We start from the raw sequence: 21,604 nt of genomic DNA on the forward strand, positions 1-21,604 counted from the left end.
AGCCAATGTGAGGTTTTGTTTTGTTTGACTATTGATATTTGTTACAAAGGTTTTATTTTTAACTTCACCAGGGAGCTGGTGAGGTGAGACAGTAATGTTAGCAATAGGTCTGCCAAAAAAAGAGAAAAACATTAAAAGAAGATCATAGAAGCATTTTTTAAATGCACAGAAGAGAAAAAGACAGAGTAAAACATAAACAAGCAAGACAGATTTGAAAGTTACATGTTTAATTTATTGCAAACGTAAAAGGAAAAGCAAGCTGTACAAAATAGAGATTTCCAGTTTCACATATAATCTTCTTTATTCAGTCCTACTTTGTATATGGAAATGCTCTTTTTTGTGTTTGTTAAATTGTTAAATTCAGAATAAAGAAAAAATTGTCTCTGCATACTAACTTGACTGTTTTACTTTCATCAGACAAAAACAACTACAAAGTTGTTTTCCCTTAATGCTTTAGCTACCAAGAATCCCAGAGTTCAATTCGTTGCTTAAATGCAATAATCAGCTCATCTTAGATAGCTGAGATAGCTATTTTTCTGCTCCTTTCAACTTTTGCCCTGCTTTTATTTTTCATAATCCATATGTTTTATTTTGTAAGCTGCTTCAACTCCGTTCTGGAAGCATATAGATTTTATGTTCCCACTGTGACAACTATACTTCTTTTGATGACTTCAAAAGAATCTCGGGACTTTTTAATCATCATTTTCACCCAAATGGTCTAGGAATCAAGACCACCTTGTAGAATCTAAGACAATTATTGAAACTGCATTGTGGATTATAGAGAAGGGAGAAATACCTTTGCCATTGTTTAGTTCTTTTATCAGCAATTTCCTCCAATGTCAAGCAGTGTTATTAGCTTCTGGTTCCTAACTTATTTAATTTTTTATATTAATTTCATACTTTTAATTGTTTGGTTGTGCTGATTTCACTGTTTCAATTTTTATAGTTCTTTCTGTGACTCACTGAAATCACATTTGCTTTGTAAATAGCAAATTTTGTTTTTTTGTTAACACATTTTTATATTATATATGTCATAAATATGTAACAGATTAACTCCATTTCCTTGTATCATATGTACGAAAAGAATGCCCTAAATTACTACTCACTACCAAGTTTTAGTGGTAATTTTATCTACTCATTCTCTGAGAAGTGATTATGGTTTCCTTTCCTGGTTGTTGATATTCACTGTTGGTATATACGCAGAGAAACTATATCCATTGAGACACTAGAGGATTACTTTACTGGGCCTTTTTCAACATTAATAAGTAAAATAAAAATATTTTCATGTCAAACCTTGTAGTTTATAAGGAATTTTAAATAGTCAGTTTTCACAGGATGAAAACAAAACTATCAATAAGCACATGAAAAAGTGTTCTAAATCCCTCTTGATTAGAGAAATGCAAATCAAAACAACTCTGAGGTACCACCTCACACCTAGCAGATGGGCTTATATGGAAGCAAAGGAAAATGATAAATGTTGAAGGGAATGTAGCAAAATTCAGACACAAATGCACTGCTGGTGGAATTGTGAATTGGTCTAACCATTCGGGAGGGCAATTTGGAATTATGTCCAACCGGCTTTAAAAGACTGCCTACCCTTTGACTTAGTCATACCACTTCTGAGTTTGTACCCCAAAGAAATAATAAAGGAAAAGAGCTGTACAAAAATATTTATAGCCACACTCTTTGTGGTGGCAAAAAACTGGAAAATGAAGGGGGCATCCATCGATTGGGGAATGGCTGAACAAATTGTGGTATCTGATGATGATGTAATACTATTGTGCTGAAAGGAATGATGAACTGGAAGGATTCCATGTGAACTGGAACAACCTCCAGGAAGTGATGCAGAGCGAGAGGAGCAGAACCAGGAGAACATTGTACACAGAGACTGATACACTGTGGTGCAATTGAACGTAATGGACTTCTCTACTAGCAGCAGTGCAATGACCCAGGACAATCCAGAAGAACTTATTAGAAAGAATGCTATCCACATCCAGAGAAAGAACTGTGGTAACAGAAACGCAGAAAGAAAACATATGATGGATCATGTAGTTTGATGGGGATATGATTAAGGATTTGCAAATATGAATAACATGGAAATAGGTTTTGAACAATGAAACATGTAAAACCCAGTGGAATTGCTTTATCTAGGGGGGCAGAAGGGGGGGGAAGGGTTGAGGAATCATGAATCATGGAATCACGGAAAAATATTCTAAATTTTAAAAAAGGAAGAAAATATATGGGTTCACCAGACATCGACATCAACAGATATTAAATGCCTGCTTTATATAAGGAGAAAAAAATAAGGAATTTTAACATAACCTTATGATATAACTAATTCAAAAGAGAAAAGACCATTGATTTTTTTTAAACCTTTACCTTCTGTCTTAGAATAAATACTGAATATTGGTTCCAAGGCAGAAGAGAGGTAAGGGATGGGCAATGACTTACCCAGGAAGTATCTGAAACCATACTTGAACCCAGGACCTTCCATCCATACGCTTGGTTCTTAATTTAACAAACCATCTAGCTGTCCCTGAGACCACAGATTCTTGTATATGTATTAAGTAAATGAACCTATAATTGTAAAAGAAATAAGTATCAGAGGTGAGATACGTACCTAATTTGTAGTCTCTTGTCCTTCCAACTGTAGTTCCCAGCTTTTGCTCTACATTTCTTCAGTGCTTGGTTGAGTGGACATTTGTGGACTGTGAACTCCAACCACTACTTCCCCAAGCAATCCTGATCCTGACCTATGGGCAGCATTAGCAAGATTTCTAATAATCCTAGAGTTATTCAACTTTAGGTACAGATTCATCCAATGATTTTAAGTTGTTGGCAGTGCCCTCATATTGTACCTACCAATATCTAAGCTCAGAAGGTTTCCCATAGTAGACATAGTTTTACAAGTTCCAAGTCCAAATTGATTAAAATCTAGAGGTGAGCAAAATGCAGTTATTTCCTACAACTTCTCTTTTGAATCAGATCAATGTTAGGACTGAAGCATATTAGATAATAGTGGATTTTCCTCTTCTCAATTGAGAAATCATTTTTTTTAATTTTATAAATTTTTTCCAGATTACATGTCAGTACAAGTTCTTAATATTCATCTTCTGATATTTCACATTCCATGTTCTTTTTCTTCCTCCCAACCCTCCTCAAGAAGGCAGGTATTATGATATAGATTGTACATATATTTTCATATAATACATATTTCCCTGTTTATCATATGAAAGACAACACATATTTTTTACATTAGACAAAAATTTATGAAGGAAATAAAGTAAAGAATGGTTATGTTTCAGTCTGCAAGTGGATATTCTTTTTTTGTCATGAGTTTCTTGGAGTTGCCCTCTATCCTTTCCTTGTTGATAATAGTTAAGTCATACATGATTAATCATCATACATTATTGTGTTACTTTGTACAGCATTCTCCCAGTTCTGCTCACTTCCCTTTGTACTATTTTATATGTCTTTCCACATATTTTTGTCATCATCTTGTTTATCATTTCTTATAACACAAGAGTATTCCATTATAAGCATATGCCACAACATGTTCAGCCATTCTGATGGATGTCCCTTCAGTTTCCAGTTATTTGCTAACACAAAAAGAGATGCTATAAATACTTTTGTATAGATAGGTTCAATTTTCCTGTCTTTAATTTCTTTGGAATACAGATCTATTCCTCGTATTGCTGGGTCAAAGGACAGGAGGCACAGTTTTATGACCCTTTGGGCATGGTTCCAGATTGCTTTCTAGAATGGTTTGTATCATTTGGCAGCTCCACCAGCAGTGTATTAGTTTCCCAATTTTTCCACATCAACTCCCACATTAGGATTTTCCTTTTTTATCCTGTTAGTCAGATGGATGAGAAATCATTCTTCTCACACTTTTTCATCCTGTAATTGAAAATAGATTGTATATATTCTGAGTGACTTTTTATCATCACTAATGTAGGCCTAGCCTACCATTCAGGTTTGAGATTTAAAATGCAATAAACACTTGTGGACCATAAAATTCAATTAAAACCAACTTTACTAATTAACCATTAGAAGGACACACTTCAAAGTTTTTAAAGGGTTTGCAATTATTTCTTTTAACTTCCACAAGCCCCAGGTCAGGAAACAAGAGATCATTCGAGACAGAATCCCATGAATTCCATGACAACCAATTAGTTTGGTAGTTACTGGGCAGTAAAATCTCAGCTTTATTTGCTGACCACTCTTCTCTTTATTCTAGCTAAGCCTAAGAAACAGCAGGCAGAATGGCTTCCTCGCCACTTTAAAGGAGCAGGCCAGTTCTCCATGTTCCAGAGCAGCTATGTGAAATAGGACCTTTTACCCCTTTCATTACGGTAAAGTAAGCTGACATCTGGAACTTGGAGAGCCTTCTTCACTTTCACCACTATAAAAAAGAGGGCGCTTCCTGTGAAAGGGAAAAGCAAACTCAAATAAATTTAGCTCATAAAGAAGGCTCTTTGCTTTTATTTTGCTTGAGCAAGGTGTGTTCTTCCGTAATTCTTTCACAACTTGAGAAATGGTGGAGTCATTTTCTTTTCTTTTGTTTAACCTTACCTTCTGTCTCAATATCAGTTCTAAAAAAAGGAGAGCCACAAGGGCTAGGCAATTAAGGTTAAGTGACCTGGTCATAGTCACACAGTCAGGATGCATCTCGGTGCATGTTGTTCTCCTCTCTATCCACTATGCTATTTAGCTGAGTCATTTTATTTTTAATCAATTAATTGACATTTATTAAGAACTGACTTTGTTTTAATATCAGCCATTGCTTCTGCTCTTCATTCGTAGCAATACATGCCATCTTTCACAATTTGATGAACAAGGAAATATATATGATGTGATAATATATATTCAACCTATAGCATAATGCAGAATCTTCACCTGGGATCCTATTTCTTGTCAAGTCTCTATTATTGCGTGTCACACAGGACAACACTCCAGAGAAGCAAAAAAGAGTGAATAATAGAAAACATAGCACATTGTTCACTTGAAATGCATGAAAATCTGCCAACCTGGTTTTCACACAATACACATAGCTTATTTACAAAGAATATTTCACTATTCATTTCTTTATATTTCACTTGAATGTTTTCACTCCATCCAGACTTAGATTAGACATCAAAATAGACACCACTGATGGCTGGTCATTTCTAGGAATGCCAAGGATATCATTTAACTGGCCGAAAAGAGACTGAGCATTGATGGTTAAAGGTCTTTCAAGAGACACAAAATATTCACCTGGACTTTGTGTTTTATTGTCAAAATACTTTACTTCAGAGGTTATTTTTCCTTTTGTCCATATTCAATAATGTCATCAAGAATTATCGAGAACATTTTTCCATTTAGTGAAGAGGTCATCTCTTGCTGTATAATATTATACAAGACCACGAGTAAATCATTTTCTAGGGGATTTGTTGAAGATGCTTTGCCATGGCATGATCTCATTTTTGAAGCACATCAACATTATTTAGAAATAACCTTTCTCAAAGCTCAGAGATTTTTCATTGTGATTCCTGGAGGATCTCCCACTTTTTACCAAATGCAGATGGATATAAATTAGTCACTCCATTATTCTTCAGTTAAAGTACCTTTCTTATATTTCTCTCTTAGAGAGATAAACCTGTTTGTCTTCATCCAACAATATAACAATTCCTTTCATTAAAACGTGACCTCAGAAACTAGCTGAGCATATAAGATTTTGTGACTTGGTAGTTTTAAAAAATTTAATTTGTCTTCTACCAACTATCCTAAACATTAATTAGCCTTCTACCAGTAGCCCTCTATCAGTAAGACACTAAGGATTCCTTAGAATGTGTTTGATTGGTGTGCCTGAAAAAGGATGGGGTAGGGAAGTGTTAAAGATTTCACAGGGCACATAGTTTAAACTCTAGTTAGGAATATTGGGGAATGTCGTTCTGTCTATCTAAGAATCCCATTTTTAAAACAGCCAAGGAAGATTGAAGACTTTAACCAAGTTTAGAATGGTGGCACAGAAACATCAGGAGAGAAGCAGCTCAGAGATCACTCAAACAAAGAATGGGTAGCATGATGGTATCCAATTAAGATATCGACTCTGTTTATTATTTTAGAAGTCTAATTTCCTTTTATGGCAGAAAGGTGGCACAGTGGATGGAGCCTAGGACCTGTAGACAAGAAGACTGGAGTTAAAAATCTGGCCTCAGACACCTACCAGCTATGTTACCTGGGCAAGTCACTTAACCGTGTCTGCCTCAGTTTCCTTATCTGTCAAATGAGTTGGAGAAGGAAATGGCAAATCACTCCAGTATCTTTGCCAAGAAAATCCCACATAGAGTCATGAAGGGTCAGGCACAAGTGAAAAACAACTTAAATTTCCTGTGTGGATAGAATTTGCTCCCCAGGACTCTCTTACCCAGCATCCCATTTGTGTGTTTATGCTACATGCTAATGTAGGGAGGATATAATTTTGGGGTGACCCTGCTCCTCTTCACCCCCCCCTCTCTGAACATGACTGCTGAAGCTGACTTTCAGTCAGGCAGGAGAATTTACACATGTGGTCTTACTTTAGTTAGAAAATTAGGCTTTGAACTTCTATTTTTTTAATTTCTTCTACTTAAGTGATTATTAATAAACTTATAAAATTAATACCTGGAGTTATTGATATTAATTTAAATCTTACATTTCTTTTATAGATGGGTTTTTTCTCATTGGCTGCAGATATGTATTTTACTGTAATTAGAACATGGAAAGGGGGTGGAACTCAGGAGAATTTTTTATATTTTACAGAATATATAAGTTAGAACTCTTCTATTATGCCATGATGATTTTAAAAGCCCATCTAGGGGCATCACAAATTGATTGCTCTGTATTTTAAAACATAAGTAGAACTTAAATAGAGTCTGGGATTTCTTCCTTTTTGCTTCTGGATTTGTAAATGAGTATAAATTTTCAGTGTAATTGTGACCTGAGTGTGGTGTATCAGGAGAGAATAGCCTAGAGGCCTATCTAAATCTCCTCTCCCACACTGACCCAAGAACAGAGCAGGAGGATAAAGGAAGGAGTGGGCTTCACCCCAAAGCCAGCCAGAGCAGGTGTGATCTGTGAGGATTTCAACCCTCCCTTCTTTCTGGTTGGGAAGAGGTCAAAGGTGAGAAGAGAGACAGCTGGTGCAGTAACACCTAATAATTACCTTTGCTGCATCGCTTATGGGAAGAAAAAAAAAGGATAGTAAATGCGAAATCTGTACCTTTTGGTGGATTGTATTCCATCCATTTCCATTTGTCATAGCAATTGCAATAAAATATTTTTATCTATTCTCTGTTACTTCTAGGAAACATTAAATCTAAGCTGATAAAGAACCCCTAGATTTAATTACGCTCTAATTTATTTATTTGTTTTTGGATAGAAAGCTCAATGGCTTTGATTAGAAACTACACTGACCTGAATGAAGTCTATTTCAGTTGCTTATAAATCAGTTTTCTATGTACATTGGAATTAGCGGCCACATTATCTAACGGAAGTTTGTAGCTGGGGAGTCAGAGGCATTTCCGTTACTATCCCATAGAGTCATTATAATAGCTCATTTGTTTCTTTTATCAACAACAAATAGGCCAAGATATTAAGACTTATTTTTTTAAACCCTTATCTTCCATCTTGGAGTCAATACTGTGTATTGGTTCCAAAGCAGAAGAGTGGTAAGGGCTAGGCAATGAGGGTCAAGTGACTTGCCCAGGGTCACACAGCTGGGAAGTGTCTGAGGTCAGATTTGAATCTAGGACCTCCCATCTCTAGGCCTGACTCTCCATCCACTGAGCCACCCAGGTGCCCCCAAGATTTTAAAATTTAAATTTTACATTATACAAATGAATAAAAGTATCAAACCACAGGCTTGCACTTCAGTAGAATGTAAACAAAATTATAAACTACAGTCCCCTAGCCATGTCATGTCTGATGAAGCCACTGAACCAGGTGAAAAAATTGTCTAGCATAGTAAGAGAAGGGAGGACCAATGGTAATCTACCCCCAAAGTTCCTCAAGGTAACTTGAGATTTCCATATATTTTTGCATTATATATATATATACACATATAGTGCAGTTCAATGTTTACTACATAATAACACTCATACTTTATATCTATAAGATTATATCATGTAATAAAAATGTAGATCCACTTATTTCTTGAGACACTTGACATTTTCTACATGTTAGCCCATGTTCCTATTGCTTTTTACCTGATCTAAACAACCATATTCCTGAAATAACCTTTTGTAAGATTTCTACTCTTGTTATGCAGACTAGCCTTTGCATAACTATCCCAAGTGTATGTAGTGCTTCCTCTTGTATCCTCACCTACTCCCTCCCCACCGCCATTCACATGCACAAACATGTCCCGACCCCCGGGACAGGGTCCCTTTGTGTAGAAGAGCTGCAGAGCTGCAGGGATGTGCCTTGGAGAGACAGAGTGCGGAGCACGGATGCATGTCCTGTACCTGGTTCCTGCCAGCTAAGTACCTCATAAAGAGAAGGCTCTACCTCACCTCCTAAAGGAAAAGAGAATCTTTAGACCTTGAAAGAATTCTGCATCACGAGTGGTGGAAAAGAGTGTTTGTTATGTTACAGCTCAGATCCAACCAAAAAGCAAAGGTCATCTCAGCTGTGCACTTGGTGATCTTACAAAGACAAGAGGAATCGATGAACCTTATAGTTGTACTGATTTGTTACCAAAAGTAAAACTTCAGTCTTGAACTCTGATCTAAATGGTTTGACATTTCATGGCAGGAAGGTGTTCTGGGACTACTAGATCTCCATCATTAGGAAAATATGTATTTCTGAAGACTTTTAGTAAATGCCAAGTGTAATGCCCCTTAAATCCTAACCAAACAAAACAGATTGAAGTATCTTGCAGCATATGAGAAAACTTTGAGATAGGAAGTATGTGATATCATGGAAGGACTTCTCAAACATGGTGTAAGGCAAAGAAGAGAAGGTAGTATAATGGCTAGTCAATAATTATTCAAGAATCTATACAAATTGGAAAATATGCATGTATTATATATACATAATTTATACATATGTATATATATATAATATATATACACACATACACAGTCTTTGTCACTTATGTTCAGGCATCAACCATGATGAACATGTATATAATTAAAGGACGAAGTTTTCTACAAAATCCCTATGTATTTTGTCTCAGCAAGAAAACCCAGAGAACAAAAGTCTCTGGGTCATTTTCCTCTCTTGGAAAAAGCCCATAGCTCCCTGGTAAGTATTTAGACAAAAAAAAATAGAGGATAGCTTTTATGTAACCTGGCAAAAATTAAGAACCAAATGGATCCTCTTGAATATAGGTTCAAGTTTTGAGGCTTTCAATAATATATCTCACTGGCATATTTTTGTCTCAGTCTAGTTAGGGAATAATAGAGGATGTTTGAAATTAACTCTAGTTGAGGTATTCTCTGGCTCACTGAGCTAATAAATCCAAATTTATGTAGTCCTGGATTGTACACTAACCATTTGGTCTTTTGGGAAACGTAGTTTTCTCAGTCTGTAAAGAGACGAAATTAAAGGGAGGTCTCAAAGTAGAAGAGGGAACTCTGGGATTCCAGTAAATTTGGTCATCAGCACCATATGGAGAGAAGATGCAGAGACTATTGCAAGCCTGAAGACAATAGTAGAAGATGAGACAAATGACCACCTACTCAGGAATACTGCAGATATAATTCTCATAAGGCAAATGCTTTATTGCCTTCTTGTGAGATTAAGTATTCCCTAGAAGAGAAGAGCAAGTGCAAAGAACAGGAGGGTGCAAACCCCCTTTTATCCTAAACCCTAAAGTGAAAGGTCCCTCCCCCCTTTCTTCATTGGCCGAGTACTAGGAAGTACACAATCTTCCCAGAAGAATTCTACCTGTGTTTCCCTTGAAATGATCCCCTCTTCCATCACTCCCATTTCTACATACCGCATGTTCAAAAATAGTGGCAAATTCTTCCCAGTGCACCTATTGAGCATTAGCCATAAGCTTTAAGTTTACTTCCAGTTAATCAGTTTGAACTAGTCTTCCCTCTTAGTCCTCCCTAGCTTCCTTTAATATATACTTGTTTTGCCTGAAACTTAAGCTGACATGCCTTCCAATAAATCATTCTTATGGTCATTCCCTTGTTCACATTATCTCAGGAAAGGAAACTTAAGGTACTTATAATACTATATGCTACACACAGTAAGGTCTAGCTCACTCTGAGAAGAGCTCACCATTTTTATCTCCAACAAAGCCAAACCAGTTTAGGATATTGCGACAGCTGGTGACTGACCATGAGCTTGAGTCTTTCTTTGTTCTCTGACCTGCTCAAGGATGAGGGGCTTAGAATTTGCTGGAGCATGTCTATCCCACCAAGTTGCCAAGACATGAATTTTTCCATTACCCAAATTTCTCTTTTCCACTAACCTTAAACTCTACAAATTCTCCAAGTATTATTTACTTGCTAGTTATAGTTTGATGATAGGTTTTGTCTCTAAACAAAGTCAATTTTTATTGAATTATAGGCTAATGAAACACAGGACTGTGGTTAAGGGGGAAAGAGTGAATAGGTGAAAATTATACAAAGCATAGGATAAAGCAAAGAATCATGGTCTCTGCACAATAGTTAAAGGAAGAGAATATTTTTATTTAATTTGGGGTCATTGACCTTTATTCTCTTGAAGTGATAGCCCATTAGTAGATTCCCAAAATATTAAGAGAAAAGAATGGTATGAACCATCAGAACAGTTGCCTGTAATTAGAAATGAATGATAAGTTCAGTTCTTTTATGTTGAGCAAATGAAGTCTGTTGTTCTTTGGGAAAGAATTTCCACCTTTACCTTTCCTTCTGAGAAAGGGAGAGGGGAAAAAAGAGGTGTGGCCAAAGGGATGGTTCTACCCAAAGCCCTGGCTGTGAGTGCAGAGTGGTACAAGAGGATTTGTCCTGCTCCCTTTTTGTTGTTCCTCATCCCAATTGCCCTCTGTAATATGAGCTGCTGGCTCTACCAACAACAATAGCAATATAGCTATTGTTATTTTATTATTAAATAGCACATATTATTTTATTATATTATTTATTATTATTTCATTAATTATTAAATATATCAAATAGCAAAAATTATTATTAAATTTTAAAAATATTATTAAATAGCAAAAAAAGCAAAATTAAATTTAAAAATTTAAATATATTAAATAGCAATTAAATAGCAATATAGCTATTGTTATTTTTATTATTAAATATTATATATTATTATATCATTTATTATTATTTTATCAATTATTAAATATATTAAATAGCAAAATTTATTATTATTATTAAATTAAATTTAAAAATATTATTAAATAGCAAAAAAAGCAAAATTAAATTTAAAAATTTTAATATATTAAATAGCAATTAAATAGCAATATAGCTATTGTTATTTTTATTATTAAATAGTATATATTATATCATTTATTATTATTTTATCAATTATTAAATATATTAAATAGCAAAATTTATTATTATTATTAAATTAAATTTAAAAATTATTATTAAATAGCAAAAAAAGCAAAATTAAATAAAAATTTAAATAAATAGCAAAATAATAGTTGTAAAAATGAATAATAAGTTAATCACACATACATATTTATAACATGTGCATATATTCATTATCTATATATCTTGCCTACCAGACCTATGGTTTGGATCTAAGGAATACCAATATTACTACAATAATCAACAGCAAGAATTTCTTTATCGTGGTACTTCAGTACTTCCTTTAACTTAATATCTTTGCTAATTAAGCCATGCCAATTTTTAGATATCATTGGGTTTTTTTTTGTATTTTTCATATTTTACATATATTCTAAATACTTAAAGCTATGACAAGAATATGTTAATTAATAGGAAGAGAAATAGGGTTGAACAATTAGGGATAGACTTAAAGTGAGAATAGGGACCAGTGATAGTGACAGTTTTTCCTTTTAAGGACTTGGTAAGAGCTAGCATTAGAGACAGTTTCAAGTAAAGTAGTAAGGCTCATGTATAGGGACCAGTTAGTAATAGAAGTTAAAGTTTAGAAAAAAATGCCTTTGATCTTTTAAAACTAGATCAAAATCAGCACTTGAGGAAGAGATTGCTCTAGAAAGCTACTTAATAGACTTTGTTTGCCGTGAACTTCAATTGTCAGCCATGATGGTCTTCCAAGCTTTAGATGAGGCAAGGATTCTTAGAGAAACATGATGGGAAATGTAGACATAAGCATATGTATCAGGGGTCAGGTTATATTCTGCATTATTAAATGCAGTAAGTAAGCAGTACCAGTAATGGATTATATTGTGATCCAACTTACACCTTTGATGGAGTCAGCCATGTCACTAATACTAGTACTGTTGAAGGACTTTGTCCTATACAGAGATTTTCTGTGCCTTTTTGCATGAACAAAAATTTGTGCTCCATCTTCCTCATGGATCTCCTGACAGCCATAGAGGGTCAACAATAAGGAACCATTGGTTAATGCTGCTCACAAGAGATGAAGACAGTACCATAAATATGCTCCTTCTTCGTACTGGCTCAGCTAAAAAGAGAATTGGAAAAAAGAATAGAAATGAGGCTGGTACAAAATAGGAAATAAAAGGACATAAAATTGGTTGTAGGACTATTATTTTGGATGTCCTTTAGATATTTTTAACTGAAATATTAGATATACCAAAAAGGGAAATTCATAATAACATTTTAAATGGTAGATCAGACAATTCTAGGAATATAAAACACAGTTGACCAATTTCCAAAAAGAATTGATTGAAAATATTAAGAATTTTTAAAAATGAACAGATTTTCAAAATAATTTATCAGACTTTATCAAGGAAGTTCAAGGAGATTTAAATGTGATGGTGATAACTAAATTTTAAGCCTAAAATAATAGATCTTGAAGTAACAGCATGCTTATAGAGAGACTATATATAACTAACCACCCCTTGTGCTTTTAGGGAAATAATTTATAGGGCCTTGCCAGCATGTTGGATCCCAACATCAATTTTACATGAAAATCTCTAAAACCTATTTGGACTCAATACCAATTTTCCTAAAATTTTCCATAAATGGGTACCATGTTGTAACATTCTAGCTGATATAGATAACCCATGCTGGAATTCATTACTCCTTCTGGAAGTGGCTCATTTGAGGTGTTACAATAATATAGCTCCTAGATCAGATGATATTAGGTACTAGATATAAAAAAAGAGTGCTCTAGGGGAACCTATTTTTTAAAATATTTAAATATTTTACATAAATATATCAGTCCCAAAGGATGGGCAGCTCTGACACCATCTTAATTCCAAATGGACACCTATGGGTGCCTAAAATCTATAGTTAGTCTTATCAAAATGATTAGATGATTGGAGCTCTTGGAATGGACATATCAATAGGTGACAATAGAACTTCATACCAATTGATAGCAGCAGTGAACATAATATTTTGATGTATCTGATATAGTATCTATCTTGGATGTTGCCAAATACAAAAAGGGAATGCGAGGTGTGGTCTGACTGGCTCTGACTATATAAAGCATTAAACTCAATAGCACACAATATCATCTGATTGATGCTAAAATGAGTTAATTTCCATGATTAGACTATTGACATAATATGAAGACTTTATTAGGACAAAAAGGCTTGTATCTGCTCTAAGGATGTCATTTCCTTAATAATTATCATCTTTGCAGGGATGAGACAGGATTAACCCATTATCTTCCTAGTTTTTAACCTAAACCTGAACCCCAATGAGGATGGGGATAGGGTATGAATTGAATGATGGAAGAACTAATGTCTACACAGACAACTTTGCTATTGTGACTGACATCAAGGACTGTCTTGATAAAACATAGGCAAAGTGAACAAGATTGCCATGTAAGCAGGATTGCTTTTCTAGTGGAACAAATTTGGACCCTTATTGATGAAAAGCTAAAAAAGAAGGTACTTTTCATTTAATTTTAGGTTCAAAACCAAGGAATTTTTTTAATGTCAGAGAGGAATTTCTATGGAATTCTACACTACAAAATCAGTCAGTGGAGTGAAAATTAATATGACCTCTGATTTGGAACTTATCTACAGATCAAAACTAGTATAATGGCAGAAACTATATATTATATATACTTTTATTTTACACTATATGCCTTTTTCAATTCATCTATTTCTCCTTAACTTTTTACTATACAGTATCCTCCCATCAGACACTTACAATTCAGACTTGCCTTGATTCTATAGGTAGGGGCACTGTGGGATGTCTTTGGATAGTCACTGTGGCAGTTTTTTTAGTTGAAAAGATACTGGACTTATTCTTTAAGAATAAAGTTATCAAGGTCTCACACACTGTAGCTAATTTACTATTGCAGAAAAGTACTCAACATATCTCTGTTCAAAGGTTCCCTGCTTTAATTTCAACTGAGAATACTCAGATTAAATACTCTCTAACTCCTGCCTGGTTAACTTCAGGATCACTAAAGGTTGTCTTCCAAGCTGAGACTTTCAGGTCTGATCTTTCAGACTTGCTCTTGGATAATCCTCACCATAGTTTTTATGACTCCTCAAGGATTATTGGTAGGCTCAGAAAGGCTGTTTTACTGTGGTCTCTGACTTTGAGGTCATAGAAACCCAACCCTTTCAATCTACAGGGAACTGGTAGTTGTCACAAGATTCTGCTCTTTGGTAGAAGGTTCTTCTCCTATTTATGCTGTTCTTTCCTGGAGTTTTATCCTTTTTTTTTCATGATTTAAGATAGATTTTGTGGACATTCTAAGACACAAAAGAGTATAAACATTATTTAGTTATGGTGGACCAACTCATCAGAATTTTCAACTGTAGAGTTACAGGTAACAAGGTATTATGGGGGGTGCAAATGGGGAGAAATACCTGCTTCTCGGAATTTTGAATTTCAAAAATCATTTCTCAATTTTGTCTACCCTTAATCATTGAGTGACTAAAGGTCTCATTTCACAGCTACAATTGTTCATTATTGCCCAATCAGAAGGGACAGTATAGTATATATACAGCATTACATTCAGTCATCTGGGGAAATAGAAAGGATGATTCCACCAATAAAAACCATTATCTTATTTTACCAGTGAAAACTGATTATTTACTAGCCAGTCAGGGAGGTATTTATACCTTAGTGGGAACTGAATGCTATACACTGGTATCTGTTTAGACCTCCAATATTATTTACTATCTGAACCCAATGGAGAAATGAGGAAGAGAATTAGAAAAGATTAAACATTAAAAGATGTCTGACTGGGACATTTGGTTGCCAGGAGTAGGCTGAATCGAGGGAATTTCACAAACCCTGTGTTACATTCTATTAATAATCATTATTGTATTGATTTTGCTTTACTATTTTATTCAGTATTTTTCCAGTAATTATATCTATCTGTGGAAATGCTTGTCAGAAAGCTTATATAATAAAAATGGTAGTTATTACTGTAGCTAATATTCACATAGTACTTAAAAAATGCTAGGCATTGTGCTAAGTCCCTTATAATTATCTTCTTTGATCCTTACAACAACTGGGGGAGGCAAGAACTGTTGTTATCTCATTTTAAAGATGAGGAGACTGGGCCAAACAGATGCTAAATGTATTAACCAATGTCAAGTGTCTGAGCCTAGATTTGAACTCGTGTCTTTCTGACACCAAGCCCAATACTCCATATACTATATTAGCTAGTTGCCCCTTATATGAAGGTGTCCAGAAAGGAGATCAATAGTAGAATGTAAAAGAAGGTGTTCTTGTTGAAGTTAGAATGCAGATCAATGCATACTATTTTTCACTTTAGTTTATTTCTGTTTTGATTTGGGGGTTTTGGTTTTATATGAGTATTCTCTTAGAAAAATGGAAGTACATTTTGCATGCTAATACATGTGTAACACAGATCAAATGGCAGGGGGGAGATAAGGGAGAGAGACGTTATAGCTCTTATAAATTCAAAAAATGTATGTTGAAAATTGTTTTTACATGTAATTGGGAAAATAAAATATCTTAAAAACAAGGTAGTATTTTTAAGACAAATAAATAAGATACAGGATAAAGGAGGGACTATAATTAAAAAAAAACAATCCTCTGGCTCAGATTCCATTTTGATATTCCTGTTTTTGTTTGCTTAGAGAGATCACATTATGTACCTTGCTGAAACTGGCAAAAATCAAGCTTGAGGCATCAACAACAACTCCAGCTTTAACCATTTGGTTTCTTTTTTTCTGATTAAGATTATTATTATTTAATGATTTATTTTAATTTTTTTATATTTATTTAATGATTTAATATTTAAATTTTAAATTTAAAAATATTTTAATGATATTATTTAATGATTAAGATTATTAAGAATATATGATTAAGAAATCTTATCTCTTTTTTGCTTATTCTAAAATTCTATTGTACCCATCCCCTTTACGTTGCCAATTGCTATATAAGTTAACTCAAACCAGTGCAAGCTATGCTCTAAGCATAATAAGAGGCAGTTCTCCCTTCTCTGTATCACTGATTGGTCAGTTGTAGTTCCTACTCTTGATTTTGGTATAATATTTTCACCCTGTGAAGAATAGAATCACATATAATCCCTAGCCAGAAGACCGTGCCACTTTCTTAAATAGCTCCATATAGAGAGATTTTGGCAATGAAGCCACAGTTAACCAGACATCTGGGTCTACCTGTAGGTAGCCTCTTGCCTGTCACTCACAAAGATTCACTTACATGTGTTAGGAACTATACTGGGCACTGAGTTAATCACTTCTAATCCTTAATCCCAGAGAGTTTTGTTTGTATCTCCCTTCAAGCACTTATCAAATCTGATTTGTACTAACATCTGTGAGCATATCCCCTCTCCCCTTCTGAACAGTTCAGTTTCTTGAGAGCAATGACTGTGTTTTATTTATTAATCTTTGAAGCTCTTAAATACCTAATATGATGCTCTGTACATAGCATATACTCGACAAATGTTTCCTGAATGGAATCCAAATCCCTTTTGAATGAGAACTCACAAACTCTAGACTATCCCCTACCAAGATGGTTCCTTAAAAGCTATACTCGGGATCCAGATACTCTTTGAATCAATGATAGCAATTTGAAACTACAGAAAGAGCTTCCTTCATATTCATCAGTTTTATCAGAATAATCTATAGGACAAGGCATATGAACTAGAGCACTGGGCTTGGCAGCAAGAAGATGTGGTTTTGAATCTTGTCTCCCAATATGTGACTTTGGGCAAGTCATTTGTCTTAATCTGAACTTTAATTTCCTAATCTCTAAAATGGAGGTAATAATAGTACCTCTCTGATGGTTTGTGTATGGTTTGAATGAGATAATGTATATAAAATACTTTGTAAACCTTAAATTAAATGTTAATGTCAACTATTATAATATTATTTTTATTATTATAATTAACAAGGAAAATACTCATTGAGGGCCACATTTTACCACAGATTCTCATGTTAGCAGAGGAAGAAGAAAGACAAATAATCTAGACAATTCACAGTTGTTGGGATTTTTTGACAATTGGAAAACATCTCCCTCCCTTTAAAGCTGACCCCTGATCGTTGCCTGCAAAGCTGCTGATGTCAAGTGCTGAGCTTCTTTATTTATTGAACGTTCATCTGCCATTTATCAACTGAACTTGCACTGCCATCTGCTGTTTCTCCACTAAATTTCAGCTGTTATATAATTCATTGTACTGTTTCTGTCATCTCCTGAGTTTCTACTAAACTGTCATTAGGTTACACCTTCCTTTATAGGGGTTTTCTGTAATTATTCCATGAGTTAGACTCACACCTATACCAGTTAGATATCTAAGAGTTACTCAATCTAAATCTTTGTTACAAAGCAAATTAGTCTGCCTACCCCTCTGTGGGATCTTTTCAAGGGTCAATTATAATTTCTGTTGGGTTAAATAAATTCCTTTTACCTCTTATCACATCTCTGGTCATTAACCTGGAGCTTTGCTTAATCGAGTTAGAAGGACAGGTTGAAACTGGGGACCATTGCCTTGTATTTCTGCAACTACACCCAAATCACTTTTACTTTATCACTTGAATTTCACAACCCTCTTATTTTCTAGTCAAAACATTTAATAAAGATAGTGTCTTTTCATGTTGTATTTTTCTACAATTATATCAGAAAACATAAATGTAGATATTTCCCTTCTTGAAGGAAAGTGCCTAAAAATATTTATTTTTGTAAAAACTTTCTTTCTGTATTACACATAGTAATCATTTGTCAAAAGAATGTCCACTGTACATCCACTTTATGGTAAGCAAATGTAAAATCAATAATACATGTACCCTTTTTTCCCTATAACTATAGGCTTCCATTCTAATGTGGTTTGCATACAATGTAGTGTTTTTGTATTCTAACAAACTATTCAGAAAAGAATCTTACCATTTTATTTTTATACACAGAGTAATCATTGCCACTAGAATGGGAAAGCATGGGTAAATGTTGATAAGATTCTCAAGAGGGAAGCTCAGACTTGAAGTCTAGGATCTTAAATGAAAACTCCTCATTGTTCAGAGGATGCATTTTATCATTGATTTGGTAGTCAAATGTGATGAATGCAAATAAATATCCTGAAATTGGAGTTATAGATTTTTCTGAAGCTGTTTAGTTTCTTTTTGTAGCTGCAGCCCAACACAAATGTGTGTATTGAATGCAAGTTGTGATCCATTTCCAAAGCTCCTTCAACTAACTCTTGGTTTTAGTGAAGAGCATAGTCATGCATAGAACATGGGCAGATGTGACTGGCACAGTGTAGGGGAAACATTCCTATTGGCTGTTCCCAACGGGGAAAGGGAAGAGTCAGTAGTAATGCTCTCTCCAGATTTCTATTGACAGAAGGAATTCTCACTATATGTAGTCCAATGGTGAAGAAATGCTGGCTCTGCATCAACATGCTGGGTAAAACTGGGGCACAATAGGGAATAGACATCAGTCCTCTTATTTCTTTTCCCTCTCTTTCCCCACAAGTTTCAGGAAGAAAAAGAGTAGCAGACAGATTGAATTCAAGTTTTTCTCTTGTGTAAATTGCCCATATATCCTTATTTTCTCTGTCTCTCCCTCAGCAACTTGTGAGAAGTGTTATGGCAGGATTTGGGGTGAGGAAAAAACAAGAGGGAACATATAAAAATTCAGATTTATTGTTTGGGAAGGAGAGGAAGAAAAATGAGTTTAGGAGTAAACTTATACTTATTTTACAAAGCTAATATCTATTAATTATCTAAACTACATTACTAAGCTAAGCATTAACTTTAATATCCAAGTCTCATACCAGGAGTCCCATCAAATAGGGCCAGGATCTATTCTTCAGTTGGTAGATGTCCAAGTAGGTCCAGCAGCCAAATCCAGAAAACCTTTTTCCTCTGTTGGTCACAGGAAAAATCCTCTTCAAGCCTTAGGTCCTTCCAGGAGAGCAGACTCTGAGATGAAGCCACCATTGGGCATAAAACTTTCCCAGATCCCAAGGCTCAGGCTCCCATGTGACCCTTGATCATATGATCCTGTCAATCATTCTCTAAGGCTTGCATCTCTCAGTTTTTGCAAACGTTTTTACAAACCTTTCATCCTTTATCACAGAAGGGAAATCCTCCCCCAGGATTACCTGGAGCTTAAGCCATCTAGAATGGGTCATGTAACTCTTAGTCTGATCTGGACACAATCAAATTTGTCCTGCAAGGGAGAGGGAGGTTAAAAGATTGGAGAGAAGGAAGTAGGGGGCTCCCTGTCTCAGGTGGCTGCTGGGGTGCTGCTATAGAATAGGCTTTTCTCTCTATCTCTGTTGCCTTTACCTATCCAAGTAATTCTAATGAACTTTATAAAAGTTCTTAGGTGCAGAGTCCTAATTTTAATTCTAATAAGCTGTTCTGACAAGACTAGCTGCTGCTCCCAGGGTTAGTGAAATCTAGGATCTGCACCCCTACCCTCCACACCCAGTGTATGCCTGGCTTTCCATGAAACATTCCAGTGATGGTATCCTCCTAGAGGTCTTGAAGAAAACATTCTGCCCCTCTTTTCTTCTTTATCCACTGGAAGTTAAAATGCTTATCTGTTACTCTATAGAAACATTCTGACAATAAGGATTAAATTCTGGATTGCTATGGTAACTAGCATCAGTGATGTTCTGGTAAACGGTTAAAAGGGGGGCACACTTTTAAATTTAATCTGCATCATCAACATTTTCTCCATCACTTTCTCAAGTCTAGACAAGCAACATAATAATAAATGAAGGCCGGATTTGTAGCATTTACCAATTTCCAAGGTATAAATTGCAAATTTAAGTTAGCTCTCACAAAGCCAATCCAATTCAAGATGGCTCCAGCACAGTCCTGTGTATGATGCATCTTAGGTCAGATAGGCTTAGGGTCAAATGCTGGCTTAGATATATAGTAGCTGTTTGACTATGGGAAAATTCCACCTTTCTGGATCTCAGTTTTCTCAACTATAAAAGAGGGGAACTGGATTTGATGAACTCTAAGGTCCTTTCTTCATGTATTCTTTCTGCACATCTACCTGGTTCAAGCAAATAATCAGGCAGTTTTATCCACTAAATATATTATTCAATGAATATGACCATGTTGAATATGTCTTTCCCTTAACTCTGATTTCAAGAGCATTTAAAGATGTCATTCCAGACCACTAGAACATTCCCTGACTTTCCTTTTTGCGACTAGCTGCTCCTTCCATTCAGGAAGCTCATGTTTCTTAAGTGCCTCTCTCTTCGGTATTTCTGGCAATAGCTACTGTTCTGCTCCCTCTTTAACTGCCATTTCCTTAACTCTTCTTACCACCCTAACCCCAGATCAGCCTGGGCATGTACATCATTAGGATCATTCTCTCCAAGAGTGTTTACACTAAGGATCAAAATCTTGTCAGGAAAGGATTTTCTTCTAAGCATGTGGTGATGCCATTGTCCCCATTCTCCCACCCACTCCAGTTCTCACACTCTGTCCCTATTATTACTGGGTGTGAGAGACAGAAAAAGCTTGTATTTTTTGTGTTGGCAGGCACCACATTTTAGATGCCTGTTGTAAAGTACCCAGAGAGGAGTTTGGATGTTATAAATATTTGTACTGCACTCTTCTCTGAATTCCATATGACTTTAAGAGCCTCTGGATATAAATATCATATAAGGAACAATCTAACTCCTTATCCTCTTTATCCACACTCAAGAACCAATATATTACAATCACTGTACAGTCATCTGTATGCTTTGGCTTTTTGCTTGGCATTCTTTGAGCATACGTTATTCATGCTTGTTTATAAACTATATATGATGTGGGAAAACCAAATTATTACCCTAAGAGATAAATGGATAATGCATGCCTTCTTTCCACTAAATCTTTTTTAGGAGCCCTATTTGTTAGTTTTTATAAAGAATTTCTTCTTCCCTGAAGCAATCTGCATAACCTCATTCTTATCATGCTTTATTGCTTCCAAGGATAAACTATTGGGGAAGAAATATCTAACAGAAGCTCAGTAATACATGAAATAACAAAGAGCATCATCAAGAATGTTTTCCTATACTGTAGCTCTGAAGTATGGATGAAAAAAACTGCCAGATCTTTACTGAG

Source organism: Monodelphis domestica, chromosome 3 (genome assembly GCF_027887165.1).
Source record: "Monodelphis domestica isolate mMonDom1 chromosome 3, mMonDom1.pri, whole genome shotgun sequence".
NCBI classification, from domain to species: Eukaryota; Metazoa; Chordata; class Mammalia; order Didelphimorphia; family Didelphidae; genus Monodelphis; species Monodelphis domestica.